General features: G+C 42.1%; 1 protein-coding gene across 4 annotated transcripts in view; it reads left to right on the top strand.

Moving 5' to 3' along the window:
- The first annotated feature begins 402 nt into the window (after positions 1-402).
- Positions 403-21,246, top strand: part of TENM1 (teneurin transmembrane protein 1) — a 332,069-nt gene continuing 311,225 nt past the window's right edge. For 2 of the 4 annotated variants that reach the window (XM_083797988.1, XM_083797990.1), the window contains exon 1: positions 592-1,270. The gene's annotated coding sequence lies outside the window, so the exon portion shown is untranslated. The other 2 variants (XM_083797987.1, XM_083797989.1) reach the window with 2 other exon arrangements.

The raw sequence follows: 21,246 nt of genomic DNA, 5'->3' as shown, positions 1-21,246 counted from the left end.
CATAAGCCAACTTCCTAAGTGAAATATATCCCTGGACCAGAGTAGGAAGAGGAACTGGACTTAAGGTTATCTATGCGGACATCCTACGCCTTCTTTATACGAAAAGAAATAACAGGAGTTGCAGATTTATTCTTGTGTCCCCTGTTGCTGAATACACAGGCTAAGCAACATAGGTGACCACAGTGGTTTTTTAAGGGGTTGACAGGTGTGTGGATGCAACATGGGCTCAGGCTGGAGACCGCCTGATAGGCAGGGTCCAGGCTGGGAAGCGCACTATTCCCAGTCCCTTGGATTCTTCTGGAAAAAGAAAAACCTTTACAATAACTGCAGATGCAGATTTGACTGTTATATGTCAAAAAAGCAGGTGGTAATCACCTTAACGCCTGTGTGTATCCTCCTGAGGATACCCAGCGTCTACATGGTGACAGCACGGAGATGTTCCCCTGCTCCGGGACCGGGGGCGGCCGCCGGGGACCCCCGCGTTCACCAGCTCAGCTAGGGAAACGGCAGCAGCACCGACGAACCGACAGCTCTCCTTCCGCCCCGACCTCTGATGCCGCTGCCGGCCTCGCAAGGTAAATCACCTCAGCGGGAGGCGTGCCGCCGTCCTGCCGAAGGCGGGGAGAGCCGCCGGGGGGGGCTCCGCTGCCCTGCTCCGCTCCCTCAGGCGGGGGCAGCCCCTCGACCCCCTTCCCGGGCTGTGAGGGGGCTGTGGTGGGCTGTGAGGGAGATGTGAGAGGGCTGCGAGGGGATGAGAGGAGGCTCTGAGGGGGCTGTGAGGGGCTGTGAGGAGGCGCCGGCAGCTCCCCGCATTGGGCCCCGCCACCTCCCCTCACAGCCCGCGGCTGCGGTCGGCGCGAGGCGACTCGAGGCGCGGCGGCTTTGAAGGCGCCTGCGCGGATCTCCCCGGGCATGCTCATTAACGGCGAAGGAGCCGAAAAAAAAAAAAAAGGGGGAAGGCAAAAAAAAAAAGGCAAAAAAAAATCCATCACCCTGACAGCGAGCGGCGGTGCCGCTGACACTGAGAGGAGCGGCTCCGGCAGCGGGGCTGCGCCCGGCCTCGCTTCCCCTCGCACCTCGGGCGGAGCCGCGGCGGGGGGACCCGGCGCTGCCCCCCTCAGCGGGCTCCGGGTGGGGGGCGATGGCAAAGAGGATTTACCGCCGGGGAGCGGGACGCGGGCACCGCGCCTAGAGGCGATGGGGGGCGAGAAGCCGTCGGCGGGGCTGAGCCGGGGGCGCCGCTGAAAGTTGAGCCCGGTGGCCGCGCTCGGTAAGTTTCGGGCGAGAGGCGGGAGCGGCGCCGCGGGCTCCCCAACTTCGCCTCACGGCGGCGGAGCGGGGAACCTCAGGGGGTAAGGGGGGGAGTTTTGGGGGTGCCGGTTGGGGTCGGTGTGGGTTTGGGGTTGTTTTGCGGTTGGGGCGCGGTGCGGGCGGCAGCTGCTGTCCGCCCCCGGCCGGTGCTGCAGCGGCGGGCGGGGACCGCGGGGCGGCTCCGCTCCGGGCTCGGAGCGCGGGGACGGTGCCTGAGGGCGATGCCGGTGGGGTTGGGCGACCCAGCCGCCCTCCCTCCGAGTGTTTCTGGCCGTGACGAACCCCTGTGGCCGTATTCCGGCTGTGAGCAGGGGAACGGGGATGCCGAGCGCGGCCTCCCCGTGCTGCGAGGACGGAGCCAGGCAGAGCCGTGGGCTGTCCCCGGAGCGCCCCTCCTCAGAGAAAGCGGCGGCTCCTTAATAACTTAATCAGTTTTTCCCCTCTCCGGCACGTATTGAGCAAATCGTCCACAGGGGTTGATGTATTTGCGATCCAGCTCGCTTCTAGGAGCTCGTATCGGCTTGGGGATACAGGAATCGCCGTGGGTGTTATCTTGCGTGTGTTGTGGCACGGGTGTGTTTCAGGGAATGATTAAAAGTTTTCCGAATAACGTGTTCCCGAGGGGTTTGGGGCTGTGAATGGCTGGTCTTTCAAAAGAGGTAGATAACTACAATTAATGCGCTTAAGTACAGATCTTTCTTAAAGAGAGATGTGCGTTCCACTTGCCATGTTTGAGAACATGTAAATGATGCATATAAATCAAAAAAAAAAAAAAGAAAAAGAAAACTTCTCTTAGGAACGTGGGAATGCCAATTACTGCTTTTTCCTCTTCAGAGCAGTCAGGTGTGGAAGCAAATGAATGCATTGTGTTGATGGCTATATATAAAAAAGCTATTGAAATGTATTCAGAGCCCTATAAAGGCAGCATCACATGAGAAAAGATGCAGCAAAGGAAATGTATTATTGCTCATCCGATGTGGTATTACAATTTGGAATGGTAGTTTTTAAAAACAGAGAGGGCTTGGTTTTAAAAACAGGCACAGCTCGGCTGCACACACATGTGCCCGCCATCACGCGTGTGCGGAGACACGCAGCGGCTTTGCTGTGCCTTGTCGTCTCGGGACCAGGTAAGTGCCTACTTTCTTCTTACGGAGGTAGGAAATGCTGAGCCTTGGCATCGATGCTGATTGCAGCAGGCAGGACGTTAGCTCAGCGTCACTCGTCAGGTCCAAATGGTACAAATTTGATTTTTAAATGACTGTAATCTGAAAACACTACTTGAAAAATGCAGAAGCAATAATGTCACCTACCTAATTGTTTGCTCAGGGCTTTGATTATGGAAAAGCAGTCATCTCCATGTGATTAGTAATATTTCCCGTCCCCATTTTACAGACTGGGGAACAGTGTGCCCTGTCTTGGCATCCCTCAGTGTGTCTGCCAGCACCTCACTATGGTTCTAGCGGGACTTTAAATGCTTTAGCGACTGAATAAGAAACAGGCGATGGCCTGTGCCGGAGCTTGAGGCGTTTCTGCTTTCTCGTCTGCCACCTGCTCATCTGGAGTCTGTCGTCTGCTGGCTGCGTTTCACAGTTTCAGCAGAACAGAGCTGATGTTCGGCACCGCACAACTGCAGAAAGCACCAAGTCAGGGCGAGTCCCGCCGCAGGGGCCGCATCCTGCTGGTCGCCTCCTCCTGCCTGGGTGGTCCTGTGTCCAAAGCACTTTACAGGGCATTTGGGGCCGAGGAAGGCTGAGAATCTGCAGTGGTGTTACCTCACCTGAAGTTCACAGGTCTTAAGAACAAGATCTGTTGCAACTACTCTTTATGACTTAGAGAAATACATATATGCATATATATTCCTATAAAAACTTGAATACAAGTAGTGGTGTTTTTTTTAATGAGAACCCGTCTTTCATTAAACTTTTCGGTAAAATACTGAGGACACACAAAAACTCAACTGCAGAAAAGTTTACTAAATACTCAGTGCTGGGAAAACAAGTCAGTTTCTATTGTGCTTCTGTTACCACTTTTTATTTATACTATGAACAGTATTTAAAGGGTTCTAAGCTGCAGCTTTGTATTTTTTTTAATACTTTTTCTACACTACAAATTTGAACTTCAGCCCATGTATTATTGACAACAAGCATTCCTTCTATTGCAGTGATTTTTTTATTTTTTATTTTTATGTTTTAGAAAAAGCAAAGATATATGTTGAGTATTGATCTCTTCAGCTGAAGCTACCGTGCAAAGCTATTGTGTTGTTTTCTACTTTCCACTACAAAATTCTCCTCGTTTCTGAGTTTTAGCAAGTGAGTAGTGTGTGAGATTGGAGGGAAAAGATCCCTTCTGGTTAAACATTGTCTGAAGCATGCTGAAATCAAAATGACCATTTTGAGTTGGGCTTGGTATTGGCTTCTTGCTTTGGAAGCCTTCAACCAGCAGTTCTTGTTTTCTGTAACCTTGATGAGCAATTACTGCACCCTTCCAGTTCAGAGACTCTGTTAAGTAGATATTGCTGCTTGTTCCAAACTGTAGATGTATTTTTCTGGTTTTCCCATAGCTTGGTGGGGCACTGGGTGTATCTATTTCACTGAGTGCACACAGATGTTTGCCAAGGGTTATGAAGAGTCCATAAACTCATCTTTTTTCTAGTTTTTTTTTTTTTTTTTGAGGTGTAGCAAAGGCATTTGGGGTCTTAGGTGTGACATTCTGCTGTGGTGTCTGAGTGGATCTCCGTCTTCAACAATTGGCAGCGTTTTGACGTGTTTTGAAGAGTTCATGGTTCTATTACGGAAATGTTAGTTTTTAAATCTGAAATGGGTGGTGAGCAAATAGTCCTTTCTGTAGCTCGGTTTCAGGACTGTAGGTAGAGGAACAGTTTTTGGAATGCAATTTTGGATGACGTTTCCATGCAGTTACTCCTGCATCACTTTGCGCTCTAAGCGCTGGTTGGTTGAAGCATAATTCGTGTGAATGCCCACAGGCTGCGAGACGATGCTTGGGTTGCAGGGGAGGCTGTTGCGCATCAAAGTGACCTCTAAAGAAACATCTACTGAAAGAGAGGTCTCCTGTGGCTTAAGTAGCCCTTAATGGACTACTGACTGCAGCCTGTGCACGTGCCTGGTCTGCCAAAGACCTCGGAGTTGGGTCACCTTAACTGCAGACACTCTGAGAGTTGGGCGATTGGGTGGTGAAGATCCTTGGGTGGCGTCCATGAGCGTTGACTTCACTTTGAGTAATGTGTCAGTAACTTGACCACTCCTTCCAAGAGTGCTGCAATTAAATGCTACCATTACTTTAGTTTTTCTCCTGCTAAATCAAGATATTAATTATTGTAAACCCAACTTCCCAAGTTTCTCTCATTTCCGTGGTAACAGGTGATGGGTGGGCAGTTGTGGGACCCAAACTGAGCTGTGGGCCCCTGCCTGGTTGGGGGCTCGTTTTGCACGGATGGCGTCAGGCAGCAGCTGGAGCAGGGGCTGTCCTGGGAAGGCACGGGGCAGAGGAGGCGTTGCTCATCATGGGCTTCCCAGTGGCCAGGTAGAAGCCTTCCTGCTGCTTCCTGGAGCCGTCCCCAGCAGTAATACCTTACTCCTCATACACATGTTCCTTCTTTCAGTCTGTCCAACACCCATGCAGCACCAGCTGCAGGGCCTTTCCTACCTCCTGCAGATCATGCTGCCTTCCTGTAGACAGGTGCTCCTGGTGCTTCTTTTTCACCAGCTGCTTCCTTGCTCCCAACCAGTGCTGAGTAGGGGGAAGCAAAAAATCAGAAAACACACCAGAGGCATTTTCCTGATCCTTTTCAGGTTCCTCCTACTCCCACTTCTGCACAGTGCTTATCCGTTCCTGTTCGCATTTGTTTTGTTCTATGTATTTTATCATCACAAAATTCTGATCCCTTCCATCTCAGAACCATGCTCACAGCTCTAGTTCTTCCATAACTACCTGACGTGCTTTCTAAACCATAACCACTGAATATCCCTCACCTGCACGCCCGTGCTATAGAGGCACCTATGACCTTACTTTAATTTCTTTTCATTTTGCTCAATTGCTTCTCCAGCTCTTTTCTCACAGCTCCCACTTTATCCAAAATCTCGTTAGCTCTTCTGCAGAGCTCTGTATCATCTTGTCTAGCCCCGCTGGTCTTTCATGAATTTCAGCAAATTGAAATCCACGCAGTTCCACTTCCAGCTGTTTTCTTCACAACTTTGATCTTACCCGTGGCCAGCCTGGTATTGTTTCTTCTTCATTCTCCCTTTAATGGAAGTGACCGATTAGTTACAGAACAAAAGCCCTGTAGTCAAAGTAATAGTCAAATCCTGGATCTTTCCTCTTCTAGGACAAGAAGGATTTTAGAGCATATAGGCTAGCTGCTATTCTCGGCAAAGATGACCTTTTTGGTTTTTGCACAGAACAGAATTTTTGTCATTATTGAAGTTTTTAGGTACATGGGGACTCTCTGGGGTACAGCAAATCTTCTCAAGTTATTCAGCATATTGTTGTAAAAGATGCCTCTAGCATTTGTCCAATAATGTGGTGTCTGTGAAGGGTTCCTTATCTGCACAGTGCGTTTTCGTGCACGCTTGCTAGCGTGGGAGAGCCAACCTCTATTACAGTGTAATTATTGCATTATAACACTTGTGCTTGTGTCAGCCCATTAGCTGTACTCCAGATCTCTGTAAATTCCACAGATTTCAATAAATCAGAGTCAGCATGGACCTAACGTCTTTGATGTGTAAAAGAGTAAAGGTTAGTAGTAAGCAGCTATTTTGGTTATTAAAAATGCCCAAAGATGCAGCACATGCAGATGAGGGTGGGAGCTTTACCTTTACCACTGGCTGCTGTTTGAACCTTGCACACTGCTTGGAGCATTAATAGTTTGGTGGTGCTTATTAGCTAAAGCATTAGGTGAGAGGTGTAAAGAGGCACATGTCCACAGAGTACTGGTGAAGTCGTACCGAGTGTGAAGCTGAGGATCTGATCCCGATGTGCTTCCCTAATTAATAGCTTGAGCAGGGAGCAAGAGGAAAGGGATGAGATGGCTTTCATCGGAGCTTCTGTAAATGCAGACAGATAGCCGTCATTTCTGTGACGTGCTGTGCCGTTTCATTGGGGATCCAGAGCGGATTCTTATCTCTGCAGACATACTGGAGGGAAGAGTTAATGTGGACATAATTCAACCATAATTCAATTGCGCAACCTTTTAGCGTTTCATTAGCACACTTTATTTAAAGTTATGCCGTCTTTCTTTGGAACTGTTGGATTAAATTGGCTGCTTAGATTAAGCGACTTTTAAGTCTATAAAGCACAATAATTCTACTTATGGTCAGCAGCTTTAGCAATCACCATAAAATATACCAATTGTTTTAATTTCAACAGACTAAGTTGTCAGTTGATAAGTAGTCAATAGTAAGAAGAAATTGCTTTTTAATGTTGCTCATATTCAGTTTGTAATATTTTTGTAGTTGATTACGAGTTAGAAAATTGAATTTTGGAGTCACAAAGCATATGTGAGCTGTATTGAGCTACTCTGAGCAATTCATACTAAGCTTTCTAGAGTATCAGCTACAGACCAGGAGAAATTGTTTTATATGTCGATGTTTCCATTCCTGAATGCAAGCCTGTAAAGTATGCAAGAGATGACCATAAATTACTGTACTGCTATTTTGAGCCTTCATTTAGATAATATATCAACAAGGTCAGTGCTGTTAGCAATTGAGTTATGTTGGGTTTCTTATTTTTTATTTATTTGTTGTTCGTTTGTTGTTTTCTTACTTTGCTTGGCAATTTACTTTTTTTGTGGTAAGCATAGAAGCTATAGGTTGGGATTTTTTTGTTTGTTTGTTTTGGTTGTCTTTTTTCTTAATAAAAACAAGTGGTATAAAACAAGACTTATCTTAAGCACTTACCTCCAGGTCAGAGAAATAACTGTCCAGTGCATATGGTAAAACTAAGGGAAAAGGTTCTGTTTTCTCTTTTTTTCTTCTCTTTTCTTCCTCCTCCTCTTCTTCCTGTGTTTCTGTTGTTGTTTTTGTGTGGAGGAGGATCTGGCATCCTATGTCCAATGCCAGTTCTTTACCTGAAAATTGAGAATAGAACCAAAACCAGGAATGATTTGAAGTTTATTTCATGAACAAATTAAGAAAATAAAAAAATTGGGACTGAGAAACACCACGTTTGGTGGTGATGTAAAATGAAAAACTAGAAAAGTTTCAAAAGCATTTTTAAATTTTTTCTTGGCCAATATCTAAAGAAGTAATATCTTTTTGTAAATATATATATGTAATAAAATAAAAAATCCCAAATTATGTCAGAATTTACCAAGAGGTTTTTATCAGTACCTAACTGCAGAATTCGGTGCTGGGACCATTCAGTGACGCAGCTGCCCGACTCAGCCAGCCAGCCCGATGTTGTGATGGAACACGATACAGCTTCAGAATGAATCTCGTAGGTATTAGGAAGCGTGTTTTATTCTTAGTACAAACTGTATTTACTGCCTTTAGCAGTGTGTACAGGAGCTGTCACCACACCTAATGCGTGGTAGCCCGGTGCGGTAATCTAATGGAACTGCAGCAAGTGGTAGCTTGTAAATCAGCATCACAACCACTGCCCTCAAGTAAATGGTTCTGGGCTTCTTGGGACCTCAGTAACTGAAGCCAATCATAGAAGACTTGGGAAGCGGATATATTGTAATTCTAAAAATATTTTTAATGGCTTAGTTATTGATATGAAATTGTTGGTCATAATATTTTTTAAAAAAAAAAGTCAGTGCTTCTGTATGTGATATTATTTATTTTCGCTGTACTACCGAATCATTGAGAGAGTTTTGTTTCATGTTTTATGTTTACTTGTTTCCATTTGCGATATTGACATGCAGGACAAGTAGTGAAAACCAAGTTTGTTTTCATGAAGCCAAACAGACTTTTAATACAGTTTTGCTTTCTTGCTAAAGCCAGAATCATAGTCCCACTGATTTGAATTAAAGGGTTTTCTGCCTTTGAAATTAGTGAAAATGGGATAAAGACATACTGCGGTTCAGGAAAGACTGGTGTAAGCAATTTTACGCATAGTAGTCACCGTCACCAGGTGACAAACGCACTGGGCATGGAAACACTTTTGCAGCTCCAGCGGGGCTGAGAGGGGAGGTGCAGCCAGGCTTTGCCTCACCTCTGAGACCAGTCGGCAGCTTCCCATTCCTGGCATTTGCGTGCTCCTCTCTTAGCAAGTCCTGGCCTTGCTCTATTACACACTGCACATGCGAAAGCCATGCAGAGGTTACCAGTACAGGCCACGATGTAAAAACTGTAGAGTCAATTTGAGCCCTTTGTGTTGATTCCGGTGTTTGACTTCAGCCCGCTCTACTGAGCGAGAACAAGAAGAAAGGTTGTTGTCTGAAAAACTGGAATGTTTGCTGCGCTTGAGAAATCGTGTTGAAGATGAGACTTGTGATGGCTTTGGCTAAGGAATAGAATATTACATTTTGAATTTGGGGGGATTTTTATTGTGTAGGGCCAATTAGAATCCTAGGTGTGCTCACCTTAAATTAACACTGTTGTTCCCTTACAGAGGTTGATTTACATCTCAAAACGATGTAGCTGATTATGAAGTCCATCACTCACTACCAGTGCTGTGCTTATGTTGGGTATGATGCGAGTTTGTGGTTGACTAAATGGAGATCCCTCTGGAGAACAGGATGGTGGGACTCTAGCTTCAGTCTCAGCAGTACTTGAGCCAAAGGCATGTCAGCGATTCTGCAGTGCCATGGGATCAGCCAGCCACTGGCATGTCAGCCTCCCTGGTAGCTCTGCCAGACCAGGGCAGGGTTATTGAGTGCCTTTACACCTTCACCGTGCTGGGATACCATACACCAAGAGCTCCGTCTTGGTTTTCCTAGGTAGAGAGCTATTCTGAATGGTCAAAAGTCTCATTGAAGCACTGGTAAGTGGCACATTCAGTTATTAAAATCAGTTAGAGATGGACTTTGCCCCCCCCCCCCCCCCCAGTGTACCAACTACTTCTATTATTTCTTGGCCGAGGGTACAGTGTAGTAATATTTGTGCAATTATTCCACAGTACTGCTGTAGCGTGTTTCAGGCACTGTGCTGGAGATGTTGCGATGCCTCCTTCTGCAAGCTGTGCACCAGCCTTGCTGCATCGCACTATGGTTCTGCTTTGCATGAGTCAAACAATTAGCTAAGACAGGGACATAAAAGTGCAAAGTGTAAATGGGTCTCCATGAATAAAATAAGAGGGAAATTATGTTAAATGGTTCTTCTATTGGAAGGAAAATAAGATTTTTCATGCTGCTTAAGTAAAACAGAGAGGCTTTTTAAGGTCCTAGTCATGTTCCAATCTTGGCATCTTGGCTAAGTCTGTTCTTGAGAATTTTCCATTGCATTTTATGATGAGAGAGTGTATGCTTTAATTAAGACATTTAAATACTACATAAATATTAGTCCTTTTAAAATATACATACATCTCTACTGGTAGGCTTACAAAGCTAGTTCACATGGATGAAGCTAATGTCTGCTATCACTGTCAAACTTTGGAAAAACTCTGTATTTTTCTTTGTTGATGTTTTGGCCTCTGTTTATTGAAAGGTATTTGCTTGAAAGCTCTTATCCAACTTAAAATTTGGTTTAATATAATGTGGAAATCTTTGTGTATAAATTATGGCTGCAGTTGGCATTCTGTAGCACAGTAATGTCACCAGTATTTACACTTGACAGAAGATGTAATTTAGATGCTTCTCTGCTTTTGAAATAGCTTGTAGGTGTTACATGTTCAGTTAATTCACTGCATTAAATGCCATTGGTTTTACCTTAACGTCCCTTTAATAAATTTAAAAACCTGTTTGAGAAACAAAAAAACAGCAGAAATGTAACTTTAGTGGAAATTGAAATATTAACGATACAAGGTTCATTAAATGTCAGGAAAAAATACCATCCAAAGGATGAAAAATGCTAACTCCTTTATTGTAACTTGTGTGTTGAGAGCAATTTCAAGGTGTTTAAAAAGCTGAAATGAGTTCTAAAATGGTGGGGGAAATGCATCCTAGAATGCAGTTTGTAACTTAACTGTTAGTGTTATATTTGGGTAGGAAATCTAAAGCACTTTCCTGAATAATAATGAAATGAGGCATAGAAATTAATCTCCATAAAAAGTTCCCCGGGGGAAAAAATGACAGACGACTTTGTGATGAGCGTTTTGCTGTGCGAGAAGACACGACATTTCTCGTCTTCATGTTGCTGAGCAGACCTTATTTTCTTGTCTGAAGTAAGTTTTCATTTTCCTTCTTTTCTTGAGCCAAGGAAGTTTGCCCTTCTGCACAGAATGGGCTTGTTAGTTGGGTGCAGTTCTTTCCAGCCTTGCTAGATCCTGACTGCATGTCAGTATGTTACCAGTGTTTTCAGTGTTTCACGGCTAAAGCTCCAGTTAGACTGAAAGAAGAAATTGTTTTCTGCCAAATTTGCTGGCCAATAGCACTAAAGCCTTGTCTGTTCTTGATTTTGAAGCTTCTAGATTGAACTGAACTTGTTTCCATTTTCTCTTGAGCAGAACAAAATCAGAATGAATGGGATGGTTAGATTCAACGGCTGGGAATGAGGTTGGGGCGTTATGGAGGGGAACTGAGATGTAGAAGACAGTTTCTATGTTCTGAATTATTTAAATGTTGGATTTCTGGAGTTTGAGTGAGTAGTGAAAGGAACAGCTTCTCAAGCCCCATCACATGTTCCCCGTGTAGCACTTTGGGCTTTTAGCTGTATAGCTTTACCTATAGCCTGATGTTTGGGTATTCAGCAGTAGTGGTAGTATTGTATGTATGTACACGTGCTGTTACACTAATCTGAGGCCTTAAGCTCAAATTGATGAGAATAATCAAATACAAAAGTGATTTTATATCGGAATTCTCAGAAGGCGAGTACTACAAGATAGACATCTGTGTCGCTGATGTTAAAATTTGCTTGAAGTTTTCAGCACCCAGAATTTTTCACAGACTTCTGGCTGCGTTGTGTTTTATCATTAGTTGTTCCTCCAGTGCTCTAAGTCGTCAAGGCAGTACAAACAGGGGCCTTGAAGTGTTAGTCATTCCAGTCCCATTCTTCATGAGTAACTGTTGACATTTCAGTGAACATCATCATGCTGGATGCTAGATGTACTGTCTCTATTGTTATCAGATGGAGACAAGTTATGTTTAACAGAAATTACTCGAGGTCAAATGCAGGAATGATGCAAGAGAAATTGGTATTGCCCACTCCTCCTCCACATGTGCTTTTTTGTGGATAAGTAAAGGACTTTAAATGTTTCTGTTGCAGACCTGTTCTTTAAAAAAAAAAAAAAAAAGAAAAAAACTGTGAGCAAGTGTTTGCAAGCTTTTATTTCATCATAACAACAGCTGCCTGAATACAGGGTGAACTAGTATTGGGGTAATGACCAAGAATACAGCTGTCAGCCAGCCAGAGAAGCCTGGAACCTTTATTACAGCTTAAAATGTTGAACCTTGTTAATTCGGACCATACAGGAACCATTTCTGCATATGTAATGTAGTACTAATCTGTTACCGTAAAAAGGCAGGATATTATGAAGTATAAACAATTGTAGTGCGAAATGATGGTGGACGCCAGAACATGGAAAGGAGCAGTAAATCTAAACCATGACTTCATATTTTAGTAATGTTTTTACCTTATTGATTGGAAATGCAGTGTAAATAAGAGTCACACATTTTAGGTTAGCAGATCTTCTTCTTTGCTCATCATCTTGCTGATCAATGGCCTAATTTAGGAATAATAAAATATGTCTCTGACATCTGTTTAAAATAGATTGCTTAAATAGTGTGTGTTCAGCTTTTTTGTTTTGCTTTGCCTTTTTAACAGTGGGGATTACCACACACCTAAGGGATAAGTGTAGAGCTGCAGATTAAATCAGAAATGTAATGTAAATGCATCAAAACATTCTGCAAGCATAAGCACCATATCAGTTAAAAATATTGCATTAGAAGAATATTAGGGATCTGGCTTGTACTCCCAAATGAAGTCACTGGGGACCTAATGTTCTGTATGAAGGGGCACAGCAGTGCTACCAGGGTACCCCTAGTAGCTGTCTTTTGTTCCAAATAAAAGTGAACAAAAAATTCTCTAGATCTCTCTTTTTTATTATTATTTTTGTTGTATGTTTGTACTTCCTACATGTGAAAATGAAGATGGTACCTTTCAGGAAGAGTTTTAAATCAGGGCTGAATGCTTTTTTTTGGCACTGTGTACCACAAACGGGTACGTATTCAAAATGAAAAGCCTCAATGAAATAACACTCCTCTTCTGCATGTGATAGTACTTTATGAAAAATCTACAGTGGCCCTTTCTCCTAAGTGTTTGTAAGGTAAAAAAAAAAAAAAAAAAGCAAGGGAAATAACAGGTGAGATTTAAGGAGTGAAAATCATGGGACACAAAGGGAAAATGCTCGTAGAAGAGTGTTATTGCTTGCTGTCTGTCCTCTGAAACCACCTCCTGTTTTTATTTGTGAGAAGAGCTGTGGGCTCAGGTTGGGCATCAGTTAGAGGAGCCTGGGGGAGAAAGGAGCGGTGAGAAACAGACTGGAAGGGAAGGAAAACAGCTGCATTTGTAGGCCTGTGCAAAAGCAAAGATGCTGAAGGTGATCTGAAAACAGCGCAGAAGGAAGAGGAGAGGTGAGGTGGGGCTGTGGAGCGCAGCAGCAGAGCTGGAGCAGTAGAAAGGGCGAGTGGCTTTTGCTGCTGTGTTCCAGATGGGCTGCAGCAGGCAGATCCGTGCTGCCTGTTTGCTGATGTCTCTTGATAGAGAAGTGCTTTTGGCAGATGTGAACAATTCCAAATTTGCCTTGACTGATGTAATCAAACGCTGAACTGCTTGTTTGCAGTGACATGTATGTGCTCTTCCACTAGCTCTTGAGTTTGGGTAACAGTGTGATCTATAATTTTTTGTGTATTTTCTGTGTCTGTGAAAGCTAATGGAAAGATTCGTGGCAACAGTGTCAGTGACATCCACAAACTTGACAGCTTTTTTTGGAACTAGCATTAAATTGTGATATGCATTAATAAATCAACGGTGAATTGCTCCAGCTGGAGTTGTGCTGGTCTTTGTTCTCTTCTTTAGGTGGCTTCATTTTGTCTTGGATTCTGCATTTGAGTTTCAGTGTCACAGATTCTCACCATTTTAAACAACTTTTTTTTGCTCTTAGAAGTGCTATGAAACTTGAAGACGAAAGGGGAAGTGGAAGGCATTTTTCTATTTTGTTTACTGGAACATCATTACTTATGGGTACACATGGGCGTATTTTGTAAGAGGACCGCTAATAACTTCCAGTCTAGTAGCTAGGTAGGTAGGAAAGTAATTCCAGTTTTTCACAACAAATGAGAGCAATTTCCTTGAGCTGATGGCTCACCTGTGTGTTCTGGTGAGGGTTGTTTTCTGTCGTTGAGGGCTTGAGATTTCCCGAGTCTCGTTGCAACTGTTGTCTTCTGTTAGAGTGAAAACTACAAAGGTATGTTGGACAATCTATCCATCATCAGCTGAGATTGCTGTGATTTTTAAGGGAAAAACTACATTTTGGTAAGTGCAGGAGTTCTGTTTGTTTTAAATGAAGTGTGACCTGCTTCACAGATTTCATATGAAGAGTATGAGGGAGTCTGAAGGAGGAGAGCAAATCTCTTACCAATGTTCTGCATTGTTATTTGGAGCATGAGTTCAAGACTAAATGATGATATTCCTCAGAAAATATATATATATACACTAATGGGAATCTTATAAGTGACAAAGTTGGAAATAATTAAAGGTGGAAATGGGATTTTAGAAATAAAGAGAGTGCTACAGTCCGGTAAGTCTGTTCATACTATAAACTGATACCCGGAAACCACTTCAGTACTCATTTCCTACAGTGACAAAGAATGGGATCAATTCAAGACTATCATGCCTTGAATTTACAGGCAGCTCATCATAATTAAGAAGTAAACCTTGAAGTTTTTCTCTCAGTTCGTCTCTGTTGCCTCGCCTGGGGGGCAGAAATGTCTTTGCTGCCTTCAGATTGTGGCACTGGAAGACTTAAGTGGAATCACTCCTATTAACAGAAGTTGTTTGTTCGCATTTGAGCAAAATGCCCTTCCAAAGCACAAGTGATTAGTGTTGCAGCATAAAAGGGCTGTGGGATGAGAAGGCTGTTAATAGAGGAGAATATGGCTCTAAGTACCATGAAGAAGACTATGACTACAGGAAATTCAAATCAAAATGCTTTAGGACATAATTGTATAGCATGCAAACTTTTAAAAGATTATTTCCATAAACTGTTAACAAAGCTTGTCTTCTGTTACGGTTTCAGCTCCTAAGGAAAAAAAAACTTAAATATGGTGTCCGCTTTGTCTGCAGAACAAAGCAGGAGCTCTGCTCCTCATTGTTATCCTGGGAGCTGAACGTGCTGGTAGATTTGAGTAAAAATACAGGGTAGGAACGGATTCTGAGGTGGCAGGATTGTAAAGCATCATCTGTTGCACGCAGGTATATGGGCAACTGTGTACTGCGTAGTTTTTTACCCTACTACTGTGTAGGTTTTTACCCTACTAGGCTTCCAAGGAAGTAAGGCTTACTTAAAGATCTACTCAGTGCATGATTTTACTATCACATTGAGTCTTTGCTTATAAACAGAACAAAAGAAACATGTAAATGCTTTGTTGAAGCCTGAAGCTCTTGGGACAACTTGTGAACCTTTGCAAGGAGATTGGGGTGGTGTGAGTTGTTTTAGGGCCAGAGACCTGCAGTACCGAACAGGCGTCCAGTTCTGCATTTGTAGTCGTGACTGAAAGACTGAAGAGATCCATTTTAATTCTTTCCCCTGACCATTTCCCAAATAGCTTTGAACTATTAGATGAAATTCTTTGCTCCAGGGAAACAAACAGTTTTGCATAGGTAGAGGGATAAAATTAGGGTCAGATGTAGGGTTTGCCATACCAGATCAAAAAAATACATGATCTAGTTCATTGTGGTGCTTCCTGACTGCAATTATCTGACATGGTCACTGAAACTGAAACACAAGAAATGGCTGGAAAAGCAGATGGAGTATGCTGCTCTATGGAAATGAAAATCTTAACAATGCTGCTTGTAGGGTCAGGCTCTGGACTCTATATGTCTATATGAACTCTTATGTCCTTGAAGGTATATGAATCTGTATTTGTGTGTGATGGTAACATGTTACAGTGGATCTCTTCCAAGTTCCTATAGGTCCTCAGGCAATTGTTTTTGTAAATCAGGATCGGGGCGGGGGGGGTTTGGTTTACCTACTGCTGGGTTGACTGTAGAGGTGATGGCAGACACACCAGGGCTCTGTTTAATGCGGGTGCCCTGTTGTTAATACACCTCTGCTCTGAACAAGCACGTATTTATAAAATATAAATACATGCATTTAGAGAACATACCCCTAAATAAACAACCATGTATTTAAATGATAAATCCAAGGATAGATATCATTGGCTAAAGACTATAATTCCCCCAGAGATTATTTTTTTAACAAATGGTGTTTGAGATGACAATTGTCAGTTTGAATTCCAGATAGTGTAGATATTTGCCCGGAATTTTATCTCACTGAAAAATTAATTAAAACCAGTTCATTCTCCTTTGTATAGACAAAAGAATTTCAGTGGATGTCAGATAAAAAATGTTTCCATAGTAAAAGGTTGAAAGCTGTTTGTAGGATGAGTGAAGGGAACTTAGCAACGAGTGGTTCTGAACATTTATAAAACAAATAAATAAGAAAGACGTGGGGAGGTTGGTTGCTGCAGTACAATTTCATCTTTTCTTCAAGTTGCCTGATAGAACTGAAGCTGCAGTTGGCAATGATAAGGTGACTGACTGGCATTTAAAGCCCCTTTTCTAAGGGAATTTTAAAGGTAAGACTTATCTGCGTAGTTCTTGAGGCAGTAGACTTTCAACTTTTTATTCTAACATAAAAGAATGTCAATATATTTTTCAGGTTTGGATAAGAGGAAAAAAATATGTATTGAGCCTTCAGGAACACAGTAGTAACTTGTCTGAGAGGTACACCAGGCAAATAGCCCAAACTTCTGCAGGCTTTTGATTTTACATGATGTGCAACATACTGCAGCTCACAGGCCTCACATCTATGTAAATTAAAAAAATATATATTTAAAAAAATGCCAGAGAACTTCTGCTCTTTGTTTTGAGGGTCACTGACACTACTCCCATTATTCTTCTTGAGCACCTAGTATTTAGCACGCAACACAGAAAATACTTTTTATGCCAGAAACTGAGGCTTACGTTGCCAAACATCTTGTTCAGCAGAGGAACTATCCAGCAGGAAGTGCTGTTGGCGTACCTGTGCCATCATCACCAGAATTTGCTGCTGTTTCAGCACAGGTGTGGGAATAAAAATGTTGTTTTTGCAGAGTTACATTGTTTAAAGGTAAGGAATGGGGTATTGAGATATTTTTACAGTGATAAGAAAACTTAGCAGGCGAACTTGTAAAATGCAGACAACCAGACTCCTTAGAACAATTAGGTGAAAATCACGGTGTTAAGTCAGATAAGTGAAGAAACATTACCACTTCAAACAGTAAAAAAGTCAAAAGAAATTTGAAATTTAACAGGCCGGCAACTGAAGGCCATGCATTGTCTGTGAAGCATCAGATAGATTGTGAACCTGGATTACCCACTCAGTGGGGAAACAGGGGAGGGTCCTGTCATCAAAAAGTGTATAAACTGTGTTTTGGAACCAGTAGGTGCGCTCCTGCTTGTGGGACGCCCGCCATTGCAATCGCGAATAAATTACTACTTCACTGAGATCCTCGCCTGAGCCTAAGTTATTGGCTACGGAGTGTTTCTCACACACGATATCTAGACCGTTTCACAATTATTCATGCAGTTAATTTTAAAAGCATGTGTCGCTGATTCCTTGCTTTGTGCATTCCTAGGATTAGCAGCCCTGAGGGTTGCCCAGCTACCTCTGCCTCTGGGTTTTGCAAGCCTTCCCTCAGCTTGTCTGCTCCTTTGCTCTGTCCTGTTTTGTCTTCAAGCCCTTCTGTTCAACTTCAGCGTGAGCCCTCTCATGTGGCAAGTGCCTCTTAACACTCGTGTGGCATGGAGCAGGGGTGGTAAGCAGTGCACTGTCGTAAGGCCCGTCTCTGAAGCATCACCTCTCCAAAGCCACTGCATTAGGATTTCTGTTTCTAATCTACTCTGTAATGGCTGCGTTATGGTTCTTGAAGCCAATTTCAATGGCCAACCTCAATTTTATCTGGGGAGGGGGGGCACATGGGAGGAAATCCTACTGAGTATACATATGGCTATGCTGGACCTTGACATTTATTTTTCCTCCTTTTTGCTGTTTTGATACCAGTGTACTCTAAGACTGCAGATAGGCTTTGTCGTGTTGCAGGGTCTGGTGCTGTTATTTCTCATCTTAAAACGAAAGGGACTTTATGGGTGTCACGAAGGCAGTTTAGGGCTGGTCTTGTGGTATTTCTGCTGGAACTGCAAAACTCCCGTTAGGGATTGTGTGGTAACTACTTACTCATGCATTAGCGTTTGAAACGAGGTTAGTAATTATTTAAGACAAGCACTAAATAGCTTCAACTTGTATGGAGGAATACTCTAAATGATTCTTATGCCGTTATGAACACAGGAAGGCATGTGGAAGGAACAATTTCAGTCCCACGCTAGTGATTGTGAGGAGCAAGTCTTGCTCAGGGTTTGTCCTCCTCCATCTTGTTAGTCAGTTTTTTTTCCTTTAATTTCTATACTTCTTTCCATAGTTGTCCACCTAATTGACTTCTCTGTATTACTATATTGTTACTCCTAAAATTTTACTAGCATTTTTGACTTATGCTATTATAGCTGTCTTTGCAGCTTTGCAAAGCTGGACTTTTGGGGTATCTTATATGCTTCCCCCCATGATGTTCTAGTCACTGTATGGATCAGTTTGAGCAAGAGGCTCTCTTCAACAGGAAGGAAGGTTATTGACACTTTGCAATGGAATACAACAAACATCCTTGGAATCCTGTATTGAATATTTGTGGAAAAACAATAAATACCATATTATTTGTGATTTGCGTTTTCTGGCACTTGTGTTAGTATTTGCAAATCTTGTAGACGGGATTCCTTTTAATTCTTTATTTTCATTGCTATTTATTAGAGAGCTGTGTTGCTTTATTAACAGTAATATTTTGCACTTCCATCCGTGGCAACTTTTCTTTGACAAGCTTAGTGTTCTTTACAAATGCTAATGAGCTGTTGGAGTGTTCAGAATTTGAATTGGATGCCAGTCATGTTGTTACCTGCAAGTTGTTCTGGAGAGGCTAAGGAACCTAAAGGTTAATGGGAATTAGGCACTTACATGCCTTAAAAATAATCTGTCTTTAAATATTTTGTTCAAGAATTTCTGAGAAGTTAGGGGAAGGCTCTGAATATAGCTCTTAGATTTTTCATCATGGTCTAACTCCTGTTCACCAGACGGTTTCACAGAGGAAGACCAGTCTGTCAAACTGCTTCCTTGTTTTTTCCTAGGCTGTAATGAACTTTGTAGTTTGGTATTCAAACAGCATATCCTGTGGGCACTGGATATACTTCTGCTAAATAGTGAAGATTTGTGATCACAAAGTGAAAGTGTGTGCACTTTGATATACTTACCATCAATAATATAGCTGGCATTGGTGCTGAACTGAGTTCAGAATTACTGTGAAATGATTGATATGTTGATTTTATAACAACAGCTGAAATGATTTTCCAGCATAATTTGGAAATAGATACAGACTTTATTTTCAGTTGTCATAATATTCCAATTTAAAATAAATATACCACCCGACAATGATAAATGTCATTTGTACTCTCATACTCTCATTTTGAGTCATCCTGGTATTATTTTCATGTATCACTTGTGCTTTAAGCCCCATCTTAAAGGCAAACTTTTCTTTGCTTTCTGCTTTGCCTTTTAATTTGGGGAAACCTTTGTGCTGAGTGTTGAACAGTACAGTTTGTTGGTGGCTAGGTAGAGTATGTAGGAATAACTAAAACAAATAATATCGGGTGCCTGATTTTCAGTAGTGTGTTTTGTGTTTTATTTAGTGACAGCGTCACAAAGAACCATTATTTTTAAATCAGTAGATGTTAAAAGAAACCCAGAAGTTTTGGACTCTGTAATTGTCTGGAACACTACCCAAGGTATTTGCCTGGCATCTTTTTAAACTTGGGCACAAGCAAACTAACACAAAAGGTACTTTGGACTAACAGGGATCATCAGAAGTCCGACAATCAGTTTTTTCATTCCAGGTTGTGTACAGTGACAGTCCTTTAGTGATGCTTTCGTACCTCTTCCTTCAGATTGCAGCAAGGCTGGTTCTGCTGTTAGCCCAGTGCTGGATGTGGCACCTGGGATTGTTGGTCAGGAGGAGGAGTTGGTCAGGAGGAGCTCTAGCCAGAGCTCCATCTGGTTCTTCTCTTTTCTGTGTCATCTCATTGGATCTTGTTTTCAAAAAGACCGAAATGTCCTTTTCCCACAAAGTGTATGTGGTTCCTATGACTTTCTTTTCCCCTACTGTCTTTGCTGTATAAATCGTAGTGATTATGTACTAGAAATTTGGGTGACATGGAAGGAAAGAGTTTATACTTTTCCATCTTATTCACCTACACCTCATTTTTCTGTTTCTGTAGAAATAATCTGTCTGTAGTCCATTCTGACCCTCTCTTTACAACTCCAAAGGCTTAAATTTTAGGAAAGCGGTGTTCTTCAAATGGGGTTTCATTCCTATGTCTTGGTTTTAGAGGAAAAAGAATATAAGATAACAGCCTTTTTTAAGCTAAAAGGAAAATGAAGTTTTGTGTACGCCTTCAATAAAGTATTACTTTTTCCTGAAGTGAAGAAAAGATTCATTTACATGGAGTTAAATGTGGTTTAAAAAAGGAGAGAGAATTTACTTATTACACTTCTGTTACCACTTGCACATTAGGACTGAAATTTATGAACACAAATGCAAAGCAGTTGTCTTCCTCTAGATTGAAATTCCTTTTCTTTTTAATGTTACTAAATAAATATTTGGTAAATAAGCAAATATTTAGTTCTGATTTCTGGCAGACTTTGGTGGGAAGGACATTGGCTCACTTCTAATTAGAAAAAGCCCTCCTACAGAACTGTAAAAGGTATTCTCAGTCTTTTTCAGCTTTTAAATGTATGTTATACAAGTGACAATGGCCCACGTTCTCATTAGCCTTCTGTTTGCTTACGAGCATCTCTCAGCTGCTATTCCTCTCCATTTTGTGTCAGCAATAATATTGTTTTTATAGAAGGAGATTACTGGTAGTTTTTTATACCTGATGTTTATTTCCGTTTTTGTTTCATAAATTGAGTTAAATGCAAGAGCCTCCCTTTTTATCTGCTCTTTTTTTCCAACTCATAGTAAAATTTCAGCAGTTTTATACTGTGCTTCATGGATGGAAGAATTAGGATTCATACAGTGACTCCTGTTTTCTGGATACACCCATGTTAGATGTTGGCTGCTAAGACTCCTGCTGTAGCGGACTGCAGTGACAATTATGTCTTGAATTTTAGTCTTGGACTCTGGGAAAATATTTGGGTACTTCAGTCTGATGGAAAGCAGCTTCTGCAAAATGCATCTTAGTACCGTAGATACCGCAAGCAGCTGCTTCCCTTCTATCTTTCAGGATTTTTTTTCCTTCATGGCACTGGATTACCCATATGTTCATATTCACAAATAAACAGATAGAGATGCACACTCATCCACAAACATAGCAGCACACACAAGTATTTTTTTTTTAATTCTATCTGCATTTAGCTATTTTAAGTCAAAATTGATGAAGAAAACATCATAGAACAATGTCTTAAAAACAAACAAACCACTAAACTATTACTGTAATAATCCCACAGAATGACTGAAGTATCAAC

The sequence above is a fragment of the Anser anser genome (assembly GCF_964211835.1).
Source record: "Anser anser genome assembly, chromosome: 13".
NCBI lineage: Eukaryota > Metazoa > Chordata > Aves > Anseriformes > Anatidae > Anser > Anser anser.
Note: the sequence above shows the minus strand (reverse complement) of the source record. Positions and strands in the feature narration are given on the sequence as shown.